Consider the following 17,388-nt stretch of genomic DNA (forward strand, 5'->3'; position numbering starts at 1 on the left):
ACAGAACACTCTCCCCGCCCCAGCCTGATTCCTGCCTTACCCAGGAGGAGGGCGCCTGGCCCCAGTACCCAGGGTGGCACGACTGGGCTAAGTGGACACTGAGCTCCATCAGGCCCTCCCTGGGTAGGAGCAGCTTTGTGTCCCTAAAGAAAGTGAGGGCCACTGTCTCCGGGGGGTGAGGCTGCAGCCCAGTTTCACATGAGAGGAGGCCTAATCAGGAGTTTCAATTCCAGATCGGGCTGGGTCCAGCCCCAAAACATGGCCTGCTGGCTGGGGAGTGGCAACACTCAGAGAAAGGGGGAAGATTCCGGGGCAGGGGTGAGCGGACATTCACATGAGTGGGTCTATAGCCCGCTCTGGGCATCATCTAGACTTAGCATGCATTCACTCCCCCACCACATATTCCAATACACACCCTGTCCTAGGCACTGAGAGCTGGAGAGTTGGTGATAAGCGAGACGGACACATTTCCTGCCCTCATACACACATAAATAAAGTGAATGAGATCATGTCAGCTGGTGTCAAGTGACAGAAAGTAAAAAGCAGTGGAGGGAGAGTGTCTGGGCGTGCTCCTGTGGACTGCGTGGTCAAGACAGCCTCATGGAGGCCTGCGCCATGCGAAAGGATGCTGGGTGCAGGGAGAAGCAAGTGCAAAAACTAGGAACAAGCTTGGAGCGTCTGCAGAGCAGAAAGGAGATTGTTTCCTGGAGGATGGTGAGAGGGGAATTTTCAGGGAGACAAGAGCCAGGAGCCAGGCAGGGCCAGAGTGCGTCCAGCCTTATAGGCCATGGAGAGGAGTTTAGAATTTTTTCTAAGTGAATCAGAAGGATTTGGAAGGTTTCAAGCAGGATATCTATACCTTATTTCTATATTCATACTGATCTTATCTCCAATCCTCCCAACAGTCTCAAAATGGATATTCTGCTCATTGTATAGATGAACAGACTGGGATGTTTTAGGTGTTGGAGACAGTAGAAGGTAGAGCTGAGATGCAGGGCCTGCCTTTCCTCCTGTCCTGTCCACCCTACACTACAATGTTTCCGTTTTTTTTTTGAGATGGAGTCTCACTCTGTTGCCCAGGCTGGAGTGCAGTGGCGCGATCTCGGCTCACTGCAAGCTCTGCCTCCTGGGTTCACGCCATTCTCCTGCCTCAGCCTCCCGAGTAGCTGGGACTACAGGCTCCTGCCACCAAGCCTGGCTAATTTTTGTATTTTTAGTAGAGACGGGGTTTCACCGTGTCAGCCAGGATGGTCTTGATCTCTTGACCTGGTGATCAGCCTGCCTCAGCCTCCCAAAGTGCTGGGATTACAGGCGTGAGCCACTGTGCCTGGCCTACCCTACACCGTTTCTAACCCTGTGTGTTCGTGCCAGGTTCCAGCTGCTGCCTGATAAAGTGCTGGATGGAGAGAGACATAATCTGTATCATTTACAAAGGAGGGGGTGGCTACCTGCTCCTCTTCCCTGAAGTGGGCAACTCTGGCGGAATCTAAGGAGTAATCAAAAGGCCATGAACCAGCTAGGAAGATACCCGGGGCTGGGCCCATGGTAGGTCCCTGGGCATTAAGTGCACACGTCTTTATGTGTGGACGTTTCTGTCCTGTATTCCTTGGAAGCTCTAAGAGAAACAGAGTAAAATGTCCCAAGGAAAGGAAGATTAGACATGAGGTGATGCCAGTTACTTCTAGAGGCCCAGATCTGTTGTCCACTGTGACCGCTCTTGCCAGAGGTCGTGCCTGCACCAGGTTCCATGGGAACTGGCCTGGACACACTTAGCCGTGGTAGAGAATCAGGGTCAGGAGCTGTCAGTTCCCCTTCAATTGCACTGGAAATATGCATCCTTCTGTCTCCATAAAGATGAGACCTACTCAGATAACCTTGAAAGGACTTTCTGCGTATGTGAGTATGTCCTGTTAGGGGGAATATAGCACACCTGCTAGGCAGGGCTTAAGGAAGGGGCAAAGCGTGTGTGATATGTTCCTCTCCTCTAGATTAATGCAAATTAGGTTAAAATAAACATGAATGGCAAAGTCACAAAAGTGCTAAGAGGCATGAATACAGGGAGATGGGTCAGCAGGAAAGTTTGGGATGACACACAAGGACCTTGGATGTATCCCTGCTCCTCCCAGCTGCTTCTCCTCTCCCACTTCTCCTCCTTTGCTTCAGTCCCTGTCTAACCATGGGGACTGCCAGCCCTGTCAGCTTCAATGGTTCTGCTCATGAAGCAGGAGACTGAGTTTTAGAACTGGGGACAAGGGATCCTAGAAAGAGGGTGAGAATGAAAGCAGGTGGCTGTCTACGATTCCCCAAGATAGGTAGTTTTGTAAGTCTTTCCCTAGCATTGGATTGCCTAGAGACTTAAAATCGTAAAGCAAATTTGGTGAACACTAGGGAAAAGATGGGAATCAGAAAAGAGAATTGCACAATGGCCTTTGGCAGGGAGCTTGGTTTGCCTACTGGGCTGAACAACCAGATAACCCGGTCCTGGAATCCCAATGCAGCTCTCTTGGGACACTTTAAGTCATATTTACTTACCATGAAAAATTAATTTCATTGTTAAATATTTTACCCGAGGCATAGACGAATCCATAGTTAACATAACGTCTAGTGAATTCTCTTTCACTCTCCACCCCCAATTTCTCAAATGCGTTTCTTGGCTCTCTCTCATTTGAGAGCGTGGGTATCCACATGCACCCCCTGCTCCAGTTCCAAATTCTCAGCAAAAGTGACACACCTCCAGTCTTCTGACAGAAATCAGCTTAGGTTCCAGAAATGAACCTACTGAGGAAGAAGACAGTATGTTTATTTTCTGTAAACTTGCAGACTCTATCAGCAATTTGATCTGGCTCCACTACTCTGAGTTTTTAAGGATCACCTGGCTGGGGCTGGGCGCAGTGGCTCACGCCTGTAATCCCAGGACTTTGGGAGGCCGAGGCCAACGGATCACTTTAGCTCAGGAGTTTGAGATCAGCCTGGGCAACATGGTGAAACCTTGTCTCTATTTAAAGAAAAATAAAATAAAGTAAAAGCAGACCCCAGGGGCACTGCCTTTTCTATTAGAATGCAAATATGCTAAGGGGATTGAAAACTTCCCTTTTTGTGAGTCCAAACTACCCACAATTTTTTTTTTTTTTTTTTTTTTGGAGATGGAGTGTCGCTCTGTCACCCAGGCTGGAGTGCAGTGGCGTGATCTCGGCTCACTGTAACCTCTGCCTCCCAGGTTCAAGTGAGTCTCCTGCCTCAGCCTCCCAAGTAGCTGTGATTACAGGTGCACACCACCACAACCGGCTAATTTTTGTATTTTTAGTAGAGACAGGGTTTCACCATGTTGGCCAGGCTTGTCTCGAACCTGGCCAGACTTCAGGTGATCTGCCCACCTTGGCCTCCCAAAGAACTGGGATTACAGGCGTGAGCCACTGTTCCCGGCCCACAATTTTTTTAAAGTACCGTAATTAACTTTTTAAAAGGTTTTGTGGCAAATTTATGTTGTCTACTTTAGGGATGAGGAGAGTGAGAGGGTGAGTGGGGCAAAAGGAGAGGATATTGATACTGAGAGAAATTAAATTTCGTAGTGTGTAGGGCAGCCTTCTTCCCTCATGTATTGGAATCCTCAAGAGTAAAGGTGAGTCCTCACATAGCCATATCTTTTTTCATGAATATGCAGTATGGAACCTTTCATGGGACCTTCTATACACTGCATTTGGAACTTAGAAATTAAAGCCTCAAGTGTGAGACTGCTTGTTAAGCTCGTGGTCAATGAGTCAGAACACGGTGTTACCAAGCATGCTCCATGGTCTTGCAGTGGGGGGAAATAAAACTACGGAAAATGATTTTCCTTATAAATTGCAACACAAAAATCACTGGTAAAATGTTAATAAACAGAATCCGTACCACATTGAAAAAATATAGCACAAGCCTGGGTGACATAATGAGATCCTGTCTCTAAAAATACCAAAACCAATCAACCTAGCTGGGCATGGTGGCATGCACCTGTGGTCCCAGCTGCTTGTGAAGCTGAGGCAGGTGGATTGCTTGAGCCTAGGAGTTTGAGGCCAGCCAGGGCAACATAGTGAGACCACAAGTCTAAAAGAAAATACTACGGCACAACTAAGAAGGGTTTATTCTAGGAATTCAACCATGGTTCAATATTAGAAACTTCATCTTTTTCTCCAGATGTCTTAGCATCTTGGAGAAACACTAGAGACACTGAATAAGGTCAAGAATGAGGTGAGGATGAAGGATGCATAGTACTGCTACTACTGTTTCAATTGCACTGGAAATATGAGCTAACACAATTAAAGAAGGAAAAATAATTAAAAATAATAATTAGAAAGGGAGATGAAAAATTATCTCTATATGTAGATGATATGATGGAACATGGAAAATCCTGCAGAATTAATGGTAAGACTAATTTAAACAAAATGTAGCTTTCAGGCCGGGTACAGTGGCTCATGCCTGTAATCCCAGCACTTTGGGAGGCTGAGGCAGGTGGATCACTTGAGGTCAGGAGTTTGACACCAGCCAGGCCAAGATGGTGAAACCCCGTCTCTATCAAAAAGATAAAAAATTAGTTGGGCGTGGTGGCATGTACCTGTAATCCCAACTACTCCGGAGGCTGAGGCAGCAGAATCACTTGAACCCCGGAGGCAGAGGTTGCAGTGAGCTGAGATTGCACCACTGCACTCCAGCCTGGGCGACAGAGCAAGATTCCATATCAAAAAAAAAAAAAAAAAAAAAAAAAAAAGTAGCCTTCATCTTATAAACATATAACCAGTCAGGATAGGATATAGTGGAAGAGAAAAAGAGAAAACCTCTATTAACAATAACAATGAAATAGTTAGATAACAATAACAATTTAGGAAATGTTAGAAGCCTTTATGAGAAAAATTTTAAACTCAAAGTAGATGAGCAAATTTAATGACATTCCTTATATCTCTCAACAAAATAAACATGTTATTTTCCCTTAATTTATAAATGTAATGCAACCTAATATAAATGACCACAACCCTTTCTTAAAACCTTTCATTGCAGAATAGTGATAGATCCATAGGAAGTTGCAAAAATAGTAGAGAGAGGTTGAGAGTACTATTAACCCAGTTTTCTCTAATGACTACATTTTTACAGACTATCAAAACCAGGAAAGTAACATTGACACAAAGTGTGTGTGTACCTCTATGAAGTTTTATGAAGTACAGAGAGGTCGAGAGTACCCTTAACCCAGTTTTAATGTTTGTATGGAATATCTTTTTTTCAGTTTTATTATCAACCTTTTTATATCATTATATTCAAAATTTCTTAGGAAATACTTTTGAAAGTATTTCTTAGGAAATTCTTTTTTTTTTTTTTTTTTTTTGTCAAGGTCTCACTCTCTTGCCCAGCCTGGGGTGCAGTGGCACAATCAGATCACTGAAGCCTTGAGCTCCTGGCCTCAAGCAATCCTCCTGCCTCACTCTCCTAAGTAGCTGGGGCTGCAGGTGTCTGCCACCACACCCGGCTAAATTAAAAAAAAAATTGGCCAGGCGCGTTGGCTCACCCCTGTAATCCCAGCACTTTGGGAGGCTGAGGCGGGCAGATCACGAGGTCAGGAGATCGAGACCATCCTGGCTAACACGGTGAAACCCCGTCTCTACTAAAAAATACAAAAAATTAGCCGGGCATGGTGGCGGGCGCCTGTAGTCCCAGCTACTTGGGAGGCTGAGACAGGAGAATGGCGTGAACCCGGCAGGCAGAGCTTGCAGTGAGCCGAGATCGCGCCACTGCACTCCAGCCTGGGCGACAGAGCGAGACTCGTCTCAAAAAAAAACAAAAAAACCAAAAAGAGTCACACGAACACATGTTCCGATCCACCTGAGGCAAAAGGAGCCCCTGTGGAGCCCAGCACGTCTGTGTGGGAGGAGCCGCCTGGAGGAGCAGAGAGCAAAGCAAAGGGGCTTGGGGCAGAACACGACGGGAGTGGCAGGAGCAGCCAGCGGGAAGCCAGGGAGAGTGTTTGCAGATCAGCCAGTCGCGGGCAGGGGCAGGCAAAACCTGTAGGTTCCTGTGGATGCCCTGGAATTGTGCAGTTACTTCTGAGTGAGGCATGAAACCAGTGACTTCTGAGGAGACAACTAATGCTGCAATTTAATTTCCAGTTAGGCTATGGAGTTTCAGAAGCTCTCACTCACAACTGGGATATTAACAAGGTCGGATCCGGAGGGAAGTCCCTCAGCACATAGAACATGAAGTGTGCACCCTCCGTGCAGCAAGTCCACGCTCGCTCAGAAATGGAGGGAAATAGGTAGGAGGAAGTCCTCACTGGGAACATTGTATGGGCTGCAACCTGGCTGCTCAAAACAAGAGTTTATAACTGAAGTGTAGTTTACACAATGCTGACCTGTGGAAGTAATGGAAGAGGTTCATATGCACACATGGATAAAATTAAATGTTTAAGTCTGAGTTTAAATCTTAGAAAAAATAAAAAATAAACCAGATGAGGCCTAAAGAGGAAAAATTATTTACTTAAAAAATGCAGGCCGGGCACGGTGGCTCAAGCCTGTAATCCCAGCACTTTGGGAGGCCGAGACAGGTGGATCACGAGGTCAGGAGATCGAGACCATCCTGGCCAACACGGTGAAACCCCATCTCTACTAAAAATACAAAAAATTAGCCAAGCATGGTGGCAGGTGCCTGTAGTCCCAGCTACTCGGGAGGCTGAGGCAGGAGAATGGTGTGAACCCAGGAGGCGGAGCTTGCAGTGAGCCGAGATCGCACCACTGCACTCCAGCCTGGGTGACAGAGCAAGACTCAGTCTCAAAAAAAAAAAAAAAAATTTGTAGGGACACAGTCTTGCTAAGGGAGGAGACCACCCCTCATATTGTCTTATGCCCAATTTCTGCCTCCAAAGAAAGAAAAAGTAAAAACTAAAAGGCAGAAATGAAATCCACAAGCAGACAGCCTGGCGTCACACCCTGGGCCTGGTAGTTAAAGATCAACCCCTGACCTAATCGGTTATATTATCTATAGATTACAGACATTGTATAGAAAAGCAGTGTGGAAATTCCCATCCTGTTTTGTTCCCATCTAATTACCAGTGCATGCAGCCCCCAGTCACGTACCCCCTGCTTGCTCAATCGATCAAGACCCCTCACGCGCACCCCCTTAGAGTTGTGAGCCCTTAAAAGGGACAGGAATTGCTCACTCGGAGAGCTCGGCTCTTGACACAGGAGTCTTGCCAATGCAGTGCTCCCCGCCAAGTAAACCCCTTCCTTCTTTAACTCGGTGTCTGAGTTTTGTCTGCGGCTCATCCTGCTACATTGCTATGCTTGCCCAGGTTGGTCTCCAACTCCTGGGCTCCCTCCTACCTCAGCGTCCAGTGTGAGCCACTATGCTTGGCTGTTAAAAAAAAACAAACAAAAACAAACAAACACAAAAAAGCTTCTCTGCCAATCTGTCTTTTTATTATTTTATTTCTATTTGATTTCAAAATTTTTATGGATGTGGCAAATATGTTTGCCTCAGTATCATTAAATTGTAAAAACTAGATTTACAAAAAGATATATATATTAAAAACAACCAGTATAGTGGTTATTTTAGACTGTGGAATTATAAGTAATTTCCCCCTTTACATGTTTTATATTTTTCAGTTTTTCTACTGCGAATATATACTGCTTTATATTAAGGAAATGTTTATGTTAAGAATACTCAGTAGGCTACAGTTTCAAGATGAATTTTGTGGCCTGAAAGCTGGGGCTGTTGCCAATATTGTAAGGCCTTTGGCTTCCATTTGCTGTGAGATGTGGTACCAGTGGAAGGTTGTGAGCAGAGAAGTGACATTATCTGGCCTATGTTTATAAATACCTGCTTATTTATTTATTTAGAGATGGAGTCTCACTCTGTCACCCAGGCTGGAGTGCAGTGGAGCAATCTCAGCTCACTGCAACCTTCACCTCCCGGGTTCAAGTGATTCTCCTGCCTCAGCCTCCCAAGTAGCTGGGATTACAGCCACCTGCCACCATGCCCAGCTAATTTTTGTATTTTTAGTAGAGATGGGGTTTCACCATGTTGGCCCACCTGGTCTTGAACTCTGGACCTCAAGTGATCTACACACGTCAGCCTCCCAAAGTGCTGGGATTACAGGCGTGAGCCACTGAGCCCGGCCGTATGCGGTTTTGTTATATGCATAGATTACATAGTGGTCAAGTCAGGGCTTTTAGGGTATCCATTACCCAAATAACGTGCATTGTACCCAATTAGTAATTACCTACCATATGACCCCCTCATACTCCTTCACCCTTCCAAGTCTTCATTGTCTGTCACCCCACTCTCTGTCTTCACGTGTACACATTTTTTAGCACCCACTTACGAGTGAGAACAGGTGATATTTGACTGTGTGCCTGGCTTGTTTCACTCACCAATCTCTTTTTATTAGTGTATTTAGACTGTTCATATTTAATGTAATTACCTGTATATTAAGTCTTAGGTCTTCCATAGGATTTTTTTGTTATCTTTGTTTCCTCTGTTCTTTGTTTCTCTGTTTTCTTTTTCCTACTTTCCTTCGGGTTACTAGCACCTTTTTAGAATTCCATTTTGATATGTCTATAGTGATTTAGTGTGTATCTCTTTGTGTAAATTATTTAATAGCTGCTCTACATATTACATTATATTGATATCTCAGTCTACTAGTGTTGACATTTTACCAGTTTGACTGAAGCGTAGAAACCTTACAATTCTTTTAAGTCGTTTTACCCTCTCTCACTTACAATTATCTTAATAATTCTTCTACATACTTCAATAGCCATGTTAGACAATATTAAAATTTTTGCTTGGACAAAGATAACTCTCGAAAACTCAACAGAAGAAATGTCTAGTGTATTTATCTATATTTTTACTCTTTCTGTTGTTCTGTGTTCCTCCCTGATGTTCTAACTTATCATTTCCTTTCTATTTCAAGAATTTCCTTTAGCCATTTTTTTAATGGTAGGTCTGCTGGTGACAAATTCTTAGTAGTTCTTCATCTGAGATTGCCCTGATATCACTTCTGTTTTGAAGGCTGTTTTCACTGGATAACAGAATTCTCGATTGACAGTGCTTTTCTTTCAGCACTTGGAAAATACTGTGTCACTTCCTTCTGGTCTCTGTGATTTCGGAGGAGAAATATGCCGTCATTTAAAAATTGCTCTTCCCGGGAGGGCGCGGTGGCTCATGCCTGTAATCCCAGCACTTTGGGAGGCCAAGGTGGGTGGATCATGAGACCAAGAAATTGAGACCAGCCTGGTCAACACGGTGAAACCCCGTCTGTACTAAAAATACAAAAATTAGTTGGGCATGGTGGTGCCCGCCTGTAGTCCCAGCTACTCTGGAGGCTGAGGGAGGAGAATCGCTTGAACCCGGGAGGCAGAGGTGGCAGTGAGCCGAGATTGCACCACTGCACTCCAGCCTGGCAACAGAGCGAGACTCCATCTAAAAAAAAAAAAAAAAAAAAAAAAATTGCTTTTCTGTTATAAATATGGTATAATATGGTATAATTTCTGTCTTGCTGTTTTTAATACTTTTTTCTTTGCCTTTAGTTTTCAGACGTTTGATTATGATATATATTGATATAGATTGCCTCAGAGTTGTTAAGAGTTTATTCGGTTTAGGCTATGTTTTTTGCAATTTTTGGAAAATCTTGAGCCATCATATCTTTGAATATTTTTCAGCTTCATGCTTTTTTCTCTTTTTTGGGGGGGACTTTGATGACATGATGTTAAATCTTTCATCACAGTCCCACAGGTTACTGAGGCTCTGCTAATTTTTTCAGTCTATTTTTTCTCTGCAGTTAATATTGAGTAATTTCTGTTATTCAATTTCAAGTTTCCTGACTTTCTTCTCTGTTATCGCCACTCTTTGACCCTACCCTGTGATTTTTTTCCTCTTTAACCTTTAGCCTGACCTGACAATGTTTTCTCTTTTAATAAGTTTTTTTAGTGCTAATTTTTTTTTTTTTTTTTTGAGATGGAGTCTTGCTCTGTCGCCCAGGCTGGAGAGCAGTGGTACTGAGAGCGGAAGCCGGCTGGGCTTCTGGGTCAGGTGGGGACTTGGAGAACCTTTCTGTCTAGCTAAAGGATCGTAAATGCACCAATCAGCTCTCTCTGTCTAGCTAAAGGTTTGTATACACACCAATCAGCACTCTGTAAAAACACATCAATCAGCACTCTGTAAAAACACATCAATCAGCACTCTGTGTCTAGCTAAAGGTTTGTAAACGCACCAATCAGCATTCTGTAAAAATGAACCAATCAGCACTCTGTAAAATGGACCAATCAGCGCTCTGTAAAATGGACCAATCAGCAGGATGTGGGTGGGGCCAAATAAGGGAATAAAAGCTGGCCACCTGCACCAGGAGGGGCAACCTTCTGGCTTTCCCTTCCATGCTGTGGAGGCTTTGTTCTTTTTCTCTTCCCCGTAAATCTTGCTGTTGCTCGTTTTTTGGGTCTGTACTACCTTTATGAGCTGTAACACTCAGCGTGAAGGTCTGCAGCTTCACTCCTCAAGCCAGCAATACCATGAACCCCCCTGGAGGAACAAACAACTCCCAACGTGCCACCTTTAAGAGCTGTAACACTCACTGCGAAGGTCTGTGGCTTCACTCCTGAAGTCAGTGAGACCACGAACCCACCAGAAGGAAGAAACTCCAGGTACGTCTGAACATCTGAAGGAACAAACTCCGGAGACACCATCTTTAAGAACTTTAACACTCATTGCGAGGGTCCTGGCTTCATTCTTGAAGTCAGCGAGACCAAGAACCCACCAGAAGGAACCAATTCCAGACACGGTATAATCTCAGCTTACTGCAGCCTCTGCCTCCTGGGTTCAAGTGATTCTCTTGTCTCAGCTTTCCAAGTAGCTAGGATTACAGGCATGCACCACTATGCCCAGCTAATTTTTTTTTTTTTTTTTTTGTATTTTTAGTAGAGACGGGATTTCACCATGTTGGCCAGGTTGATCTAGAACTCCTGACCTCAGGTGATGCACCCACCTTGGCCTCCCAAAGTACTGGGATTACAGGCATGAGCCATTGTGCCTGCCTTGGAATCTGATTCTTGCAGAGCAGTTGTTGATTTCACTACATTTGTCAGAGATCTTCTAAGCTGGGGAGGGGGAAAAAAAAAGAATCGTCTAAGCTTCTTTACAGCAAAGGAAATAACAGGGAAGGGGCAACCTACAGAATGGGAAAATATTTGCAAACTATGCATCTGACAAAGGATTAGTTACCTATATATAAACTATATAAGAACCTCAAATAACTCAATAGCAAGGAAACAATCTAATTAAAAATGGGCAAATGGGCTGGGTGCTGTGGCTCATGCCTGTAATCCCAGCACTCTGGGAGGCTGAGGCGGGTGGATCACGAGGTCAGGAGATCAAGACCATCCTGGCTAACACGCTGAAACCCCATCCGTACTAAAAATACAAAAAATTAGCCAGGTGTGGTGGTGGTCGCCTGTGGTTCCAGCTACTTGGGAGGCTGGCGTGAACCAGCAGGCAGAGGTTGCAGTGAGCCAAGATGTGCCACTGTGCTCCAGCCTGGGTGACAGAGTGAGACTCCATCTCAAAAAAAAAAAAAAAAAAAGAAAACAAAAATAGGGCAAATGATCTGAAAAAGATTTTCATTTTCTCAAAAGAAGACATACTAATGGCCATCAGGTATATAAGTAAAATGCAACTGAAACCACAATAAAATAGGTATCATCTCACCTCAGTTAAAATGGCTATTATCAAAAAGACAGAAAATAACAAATTTTGGGGAGGATGTGGAGAAAAGGGAACCCTTGTACACTGTTGGTGGAAATGTAAATTCGTACAACCATTGTGGAAAACAGTATGGAGGTTCCTCAAAAAATTGAAACTAGAACTACCATATGATCTAGCAATCCCACTGCTGGGTATACACCCAAAAGAAAGCAAATCAGTATATTGAAGAGATATCTGCACTCCCCTGTTTACTGTAGGACTAGTCACAATAGCCAAGATATGGAATCAATCCAAGTGTCCATCAACAGATGAATGGATAAAAAACGTGCTAGATAAGGCTAGGCACGGTGGCTCATGCCTGTAATCCCACCACTTTGGGAGGCCCGGGTGGGCGGATCATGAGGTCAGGAGATCGAGACCATCCTGGCTAACATGGTGAAACCCTGTCTCTACTAAAAATACAAAAAATTAGCCGAGCGTGGTGGCGGGTGCCTGTAGTCCCAGTTACTCTGGAGGCTGAGGCAGGAGAATGGCGTGAACCCGGGAGGTGGAGCTTGCAGTGAGCCGAGATCATGCCACTGCACTACAGCCTGGGCGACAGAGCGAGACTCTGTCTCAAAAAAAAAAAAAAATGTGCTAGATATACACAGTGGAATACTATTCAGTCATAAAAAGAATGAAATCCTGTCCGTTGTAGCAACATGGATGAAACCAGAGGACATTACGTTAAGTGAAATAAGGTAGGCACAGAAAGATACATATCCCACCTTCTCACTCCTATGTGGGAGCTAAAAACCTTGATTTCAGGGAGGTGGAGAGTAGAAAGATGACTACCAGAGGCTGGCAAGCAATAGGAGAGAGGGAAGGATGAAAAGAGGTTGGTTATGGGTACAAAGATAGTTAGATAGAGGGAATGATAGCACTGTACAGTGATAATAGTTAACAATAATTTATTGTATATTTCAAAATAGCTAGAAGAGAAGATTTGGAATATTCCCAGTACAAAGAAATAATAAATGTTTGAGGTGATGAATACCTTCATCACCCTGATTTGATCATTGCACATTGTATGCATGTATGCATGTATCAAAGTATCACATGTAACACATAAATATATACAATTACTATGTATCTATAAAAATAAAGGAAAAAAGTTGCTGTAAAACCAATATTGGAATAACTGTCAAAATTTAAATATTGAATATATTATATATGGGAAAATTGTATGAATATGAATTATCTGAAGTTGGTAATAATTGCATGGGCTTATGTATGAAAACATCTTTGATCCTATGAGGTTCATATTGAATTATTTAGAGCTAAAGAATGTCGATCTCTTCAATTTACTCTCAAGTAGTCCAGCAAAAGAAAACAAGTGATTGTGTAAATATATACACATATATACTGTGTACACACACATACACATAGATGTGTGTGTATGAGAGAGAAAATTAGTGAAGGAAGGCTCACTGGGTTGTTATAATATTTGTATAACTTTTCTTTATGTTTAACATTTATTTTCTAATATAAAATATTTAATTTTGAATGGTTCTCCATTAAGGCAACAAATTGCCAGAGGATAGGGAGTGCCTGGGAAAGGTGACAGATGCCAAGTCATATTCTGTTTGAGTTGCACCCTGAAACCCACGCCAGGAAAATGAAATGTGGAGTTCTGTTTGACTGCTTCCACTCAACAGCTCCCTCTCCTCAGGAGAATGCATGTTCCCAAAACAATACTGAGAGACAGGTTCAATGTTTAATTCATCTTAAAAATTATTTTTTATATTTGGAAGCATGCAAAATATAGTAAAATTTAAGATAACAAACATCCTGAAAAAATGCAGAGAAGAAAATAGGCAGGAGAAAGTTGTGGAAAGGGACTGAGCAGAGGTCACGCGTTTGTAGAGAATGTGTTTTGTAAAGGAGTACTACTTTTTCAGACATCAGTTCTGTTTTTCTTTTTTTAAAAAAAATCACTTGCTTTTTTTTTTTTTTTGAGACAGACTCGCTCTGTCACCAGGCTGGAGAGCAGTGGAGCGATCTCGGTTCACTGCAACCTCCGCCTCCCAGGTTCAAGCGATTCTCCTGTCTCAGCCTCCCGAGTAGCTGGGACTACAGGTGCACACGCCACCATATCCAGCTAATTTTTGTATTTTTAGTAGAGACGAGGTTTCACCATGTTGGCCAGGATGGTCTTGTTCTCTTGACCTCACGATCCACCTGCCTCGGCCTCCCAAAGTGCTGGGATTACAGGCGTGAGCCATCGTGCTCGGCCACATCACTTGCCCTTATCCCATGCAACAAACCCTGTCCTTTCCCCAGGCCAAAAATTCTTCTCAGTTTCTATAAATTGTTCCTCATGTTGGGCAAATAGCTTTTTACTAAATAGCTTTCCATTTTGAGGAGAACTAGATTATCCCATTAAAGTTAGCCAACATCTTCCTCTGTGACCAGGTTTTTAGACAGAATTTTAAAGTGAGGTAGGTAGGTGTGGCCTTTTCCCTCATACTTCTTTATTCTATTTTTTTTTTAAAGGGAAAACGAGTAAGAAATTCAGATGCTGAGAATTCCAGGGACACTGAAAGTATCCCAAATTGGCAGAAATACTGTGTAAACCACAGAAAATGCTTCTCAGGGCCCACACTTTCTTTTGAAACAAATATTATACAGTTTCATTATAAACTCTTTCGTGCATGATTTTGAGAAATCTTTCCACCAATGCTTTCAAAAAGCACAATCTATCTTAATAAAAAACTACTACCTGGTTCACATTTTAAAATTGAGAAACAATATTAAGCCTACAGAAAAGTTGCAAGTAGAGTCCAAAGAACTTCCTTCTTGAACTATTTGAGAGTCAGTTTTCCATGTGACATTGCATTTCTCCCAAATCCCCTCCTGTGAAGTTACTACCACCTAATCCTCAGACCCCATTCAAACTTCACCCATTGTGCCAATATTGTCCTTTACAGCCAAAGGATCCAGTTTGGGATCTCCTGTTCATCTATGACCTCTTTGGTCTTTGCCAGTCTGGAACCGTTCCTCAAAGCTGTCTTTGATTTTCATGAATCATTTGAAGGTGGCAGGCCAGCTGATCTGCAGAATGCCCCTCAATTTGGGTTGGCCAGGACCCGCGTCCTGGTGAAGGGGTTCCAGTTACTGACCTTCGACGGGAACAGCACGGAAGTGATGCCGAGCTGGCTCCACTCTGTCCTCTGGTGGCACACAATTCCAGTGTTCCCCGCACTGATGACTTTCTTGTACTGAATATGTACATTAATTACATTCTTTATAGTTATAATGTAATATTACATATGAGACCATGGGGTTCATCTGATTATTCCGCCCAGTTTAGCCTGCTCTGCTTGCTTTGGGTCACCTGCTTTGTTATTTTTTTTCTGTGAAGCTGAAGGCCGCGCCACTGAGCGCTGTAACTTAACCTTGCCGGCTTCCTTACAGATAACATGTATGTCACTACTGTCATGATTGCTCAAATTGTTTTTCAGGAACTTGGGGCAGCTCCTGCCTAGTTCAAACCAGTTGAGACCATGAGCTTTCAAGTAGGCTTGTGCAAGAAAAAGTGGCCTTTTGATATCAGAGGCCCCAAACGACACCCTCAGATCATGCTAAGGCTGTCATTTTTTGAACACGTGTCTTGTGAAGTGCCACGAACCCTGACTGTGCTTGCACTGGTCACCGACTGCTTCATTTTCCCCCACTGCCAATCACCTTTGCCCATACCTTACACCACCTTGCTTCTCTGACCGGTAAATATCCCTGAGACTTATCTTTGGGGAGGCAGATTTGAGAGCTGTTCTCCTGCCTCCTTACTGGGCTGCCTTGCGAATAAATCGTTTCTCTTTTGCAAAACCTGTCACAGTGATGGATTTATGGCATGCGGGCAGAATGAACCTGGTCAGTATCACATGTATATAATAATATTGGTAATTAATAATATGTATTTTGTGGGAAAGTACTTTGAAACTGTGTAAATGTCCTATTCCTCATCAAACTTTTAATTTATTCAGTATCTACTTTTATTGGTATGAAGTGTAGCTTCCCATTTTATTTAACAGGTCGAAGTGTTACTGTCATCATTTCTTTTAATGCTCAAGTTGTTCCAAATTTGGCCAGTGGGAGCATGGTCTTGGAGCTGGCTTCTGCATCGTTTTGAAACATCCCCATCATTCTTGCAGCATTTCCTTACTTGCTGGCAGAACAAGATGTCCTAGGCTCACCTTGTACTTTCTCTGCCTTAACCCTGGAAATAGCCATTTCTCCAAGCAACATTGGTTCCTTTTACTAGAGAATGGGAATTAGAAACCAAGATCTGGGTGCAAGATGTGCTATTGGGGTGTCACTGTTCCCAGGCCCCCTACAGACCAAGTCAGGGCATGTATGCATGTATACACATGTTTACCTCCACATGTACTTCTTTTTTTTTTTTTTTTTTTTTTTTTTTTTGAGAGGGGATCTCACTCTGTCGCCAGGCTGGAGTGCAATGATGCGATCTTGGCTCACTGCAACCTCTGCCTCCTGGGTTCAAGTGATTATCCTGCCTCAGCCTTCCGAGTAGCTGAGACTACAGGTGCGTGCCACCACACCCGGCTAATTTTTTGTATTTTTAGTAAAGACGGGGTTTCACCGTGTTAGCCAGGGTGGTCTCAATCTCCTGACCTTGTGATCCACCCACTTCGTACTTCTTTATCTATCTGTGCATACATACTGAAAATCGTGGATCCACACTGCTAAGTCCAATTCCAGTTCAACCCTAGTGGGCTCATTCTCCCTTTCCTTATTTGTAACTCCTATCTCTGACAGTTCAACTCTGGCTCCAATTATCCTTAATACATTCAGTTACCTGGTCATCCCCCTGTACGTAACTAATCCGTCATCTCCACCAGCACCTTGCCCTCCCTGGACACCACACACTGGGCCACTCCAATACCAGGATGTGCCACATCCTCAAATTGCTTGGGCTCTGACACCTGGGCCAGGCTGCACCAGCACCCATTTGTGTCTGACACTGTGCTGGGCAGCCCCACTGTGCTGCCACCCTCCTCAACCTGCTCCGGTCCAGCACCCTGCTTGGGCCACTGTGGAGCATACCACACAAACGCCCACTTTGCTTGACACACCTGATGGCCTTAGCACAGAATTGTTCAGGAGGGTACCATGAAGGATGGAAGGAAGAGCCCCACAGAAGTGTAATGGATCCTTACATTATATAGTCCAGCCTCCACCCCAAGGTTCACCCTTGTCCATTCTGTACTGGGGCAGCAACACCAATTACTTTGCTCCACTGACCTACCAAGATTCAGATAGAATAATTGGATTGACTATTAATAGTTTTCTGCTGATAGTTGCTGCAGGCAACTACAGTTTGCTTGTTAGCCTTCTACCGACTTGCTATATTTAGCACATTTTATCAAATTTTGCAACCTCCTCTCCTCATTGCCCTCACTTGAGTTTTTGAGGTTCCTGTTTGTGGACAAGACTTACCAGATGTATGAAGCTGGTTATATAACTGATTGGTCAGCAAATATAATGAGGACGGACCCTGCGCTCAGCACCGTGTACCTGTGTAAACACCATACTGCGCACAGTCCACCAGCCTCCCAGGGAGAACATGCTGCACTGAGCACGACACTGCCTCCATTCCAGCAGCAATCTAAGCGGAGT

This window comes from Pongo abelii, chromosome 23 (genome assembly GCF_028885655.2).
Source record: "Pongo abelii isolate AG06213 chromosome 23, NHGRI_mPonAbe1-v2.0_pri, whole genome shotgun sequence".
In the NCBI taxonomy this organism is placed as follows: Eukaryota; Metazoa; Chordata; class Mammalia; order Primates; family Hominidae; genus Pongo; species Pongo abelii.